Source organism: Salminus brasiliensis, chromosome 12 (assembly GCF_030463535.1).
Source record: "Salminus brasiliensis chromosome 12, fSalBra1.hap2, whole genome shotgun sequence".
Lineage (NCBI taxonomy): Eukaryota > Metazoa > Chordata > Actinopteri > Characiformes > Bryconidae > Salminus > Salminus brasiliensis.
Window position 1 is genome coordinate 14,004,475 of NC_132889.1, and position 2,923 is coordinate 14,007,397.

A 2,923-nucleotide genomic window follows, 5' to 3' on the forward strand; every position below is an offset into this window, starting at 1 on the left:
GGTCAGGACTAAATCTAGGGTATGGTTACAGTAATGTGTGGGTCCAGTTATGTTTTGTGTGATGTAGACAGAATCTAAGATTGATACAAACGCCTTTGTTAATGGATTGTCTGTTTTTTTTAAATGAATATTAAAGTCTCCTACTATTATAACTTTGTCGCTGCACACTGCCAAGTCTGCAGCAAAGTCACTAAGTTCTTTTAAAAATTCAGAATAGGGCCCTGGAGGCCTATAGATATTAACTAGTGTGAATGCATTTTTATTTGTGGCTGGATTTGATATATTAATGTAGAGAATCTCAAAAGAAGTAAAGGTGATAGTGTTTTTGAGTAATATCTAGTGTATTCTGGTAGATTATGCATACTCCACCTCCTCTGCCTGATAATCTAGGGCTATGTACATATTTATAACCTGCGGGAGAGGCTTCATTTAGTGCTATATATTGATCAGGTCTAATCCAGGTTTCAGTTAGGCAGAAAAGGTCCAGTTTCTGATCACATATGATTTCATTTACGATCACTGCTTTCGAGGTTAGTGATCTAATATTAAGTAGACCGAGCTCTAGACCGAGGTCTGAGGTGCTGCTGTTATCATTTGATTGCGAGATCGTTTGATTTAACACTGATTAAATTATTAAAACGAGCTTATCTAGATGTTCTATGTTTGGGTTTAATTCGGGGCACAGTCTCAATACGGTAAAACTCAGGTGACGCCTCAAAGCAGCGCGCAGACGGTCGGTTTAGCCGGTCTGTCTGCGGCCTGGTCTCGACTCTGGATTGTCAGCAGCCTTTTACACTCCTCTGCCGACTAACTAGCAGACTATGGGCTATGCTGCACGAAAGTAGGGCAGCACCCTCCCGCGTGGGGTGGACACCATCCCTACCTAAAAAACCAGGCTTGCCCTCAAACTGTAACCAATTATCTATGAAGCCCACATGATTGTCTGAACACCACTTGGACATCCAGCGGTTCAGCGCTGTGAGTCGGCTGTAAGACTCAGCTCAGTCGGCTGTAAGACTCATTGGGATGGGGCCAGAGCAAATTACGGCATCGGACATCATCTGGTCCAGTTTAACCACCTCTTTAATATTATCCTTCATAACTTCAGACTGCCGCAGACAAATATCATTGGCCCCTACATGAATAACTATCCTTAAATATCTCCTGTTTGCTAACCACTTAAGGTTGCCGCTAATGTCCGGTGCTCTGGCTCCCGGTAAACAGCTAATGGTTACAGCTGGAGCCTCTAAAGGACGAGCTATTTTCACGTGTCGAACAATAGAGTCTCTTATTACCAGAGTTCTTTGAACAGGCTTCTCAGCGGGTGTTTCACTGAGAGGGGCAAACTTGTTTGACACGCGAATCAGGGGGAGGGAGTGGTGTTCCAGTCGGCTAGCTTCAGCCTTAGCGCTAGCAATTGCCTTAGCTTTCCAGCTATGCCGCTAAATAAGCGCTAGAAAGTGGTAGAAAGCAGAAAAAACAAGCTAAACACGGAGACAGTGATTCCTCCAAGGTCCGGATCAGGAGTCAGGATTTCCCACAAGGGTTAGCGGCAAGCATTAGGGTCAGGGGATTAGGTAAAGGTCAGAAATGGAGTCAGGCTGAGAAATGCTTACTAAATGTTCTGTTTCAATACGCAGGGTCAGAACTAGGTCTAGTGTATGGTTGGACCTATATCTATGAGTTGGACCTATAACATTTTGAATAAATCCCAAAGCATCTAAGATTGATTTAAACCCAGTTCTAAGGGGGTCCTGAGTCTTTTCAAAGTGAATATTTAAATCTCCAACAATCAAAGCCTTATCAGTAGAGACAGCTACTTCTGAAAAGTCAGCAATTTCACAAAAATTGCATTTCAAGAAAATCTGTATAAGGTCCAGGAGGATGATGGACTGTAATAAGCAGAAAAGAGTGCTGCTTTCTAGAAGCCGGAGAAAAGCCTGCCACTTTAAGGCTAAGCACTTGAATGATTTAGCTTCATAACCTGAGTTTAGGATTATACCTAGAACTGAATCATAGATTGAGGCTACGCCGCCGCCACGACCAGACCTTAGTGGAAAACTGCAGTAGTTAAAGCCTGGTGGAGTCGATTCATTCATAGGAATAATTTATTAGGTTTAACCCACGTTTCACAAAGACAGTGAACTGAGGGGGTTTACAGTAATCATTTCATTGACAATGACAGCTTTACGTGCTAGAGACTGTACGTTTAACAGCCCAAACTTAATGCGGGAGTTGCTAGTACTCGAACATCACGAAGCGCTAATGTTGAGTCTAATCAGGTTGTAAAAGACCCCAGGCGGCTCAGACGAAGCCCATCTCTACGGTAGAGGGCTGGATGCTCCCGAAACCTCTCCCAGATGTCTAAGAAGTCTGCTCCAACGCTGACGCACCAATCCCGAAGCCAGCAGTGGAGAGACGGCTGAACGGCTCGCTCCTTCAACCGTACGCGGGCGTCCATCTTCTTCCGGACGGTGTGATACCAGAAGCTTGCGGAAGTGCTACTTCAGAACCTCGCTGCCGAGACGACGTTTGTTCCAACGTGGAGAACCACGGTGCCAACGGCCCCCAGCCTCGTCTTCTGTTGGTAGAGCCCGCTACTCCAACAGCCACTGGATCTGCCGGTCCAGCAGGGCAAGCTCCTAGCTGAGCGTTCGAAGAGCACGTTCCTCCACGGTCACCATGTTCCTCGAGGTAAACAAACACACAGAAACACAATCGACGGATGGTGAGACGAAGGAACGTGAAGCAAGAGGTCGCAGTTGGCACAAAGATTACAAAATCAACTAGCTAAGAGAAATAAGCAAAAGCGAAGATGAAGGAATATCAACTGAGGCTGAGGAGTAACAAGTAATTTTTTCAAGTAATAAGAGAGCAAACAATCAAACAGCAGGTGAGCGAGCGTACGACCTGTCCACCAGAA

The 2,923-nt window shown here is 45.2% G+C and overlaps 1 pseudogene; it reads right to left on the minus strand.

Annotated features, from left to right (window-relative positions):
* Positions 1-753: 753 nt before the first annotated feature.
* Positions 754-2,461, minus strand: LOC140574527 (uncharacterized; annotated as a pseudogene).
* Between the last annotated feature and the right edge of the window lie 462 nt (positions 2,462-2,923).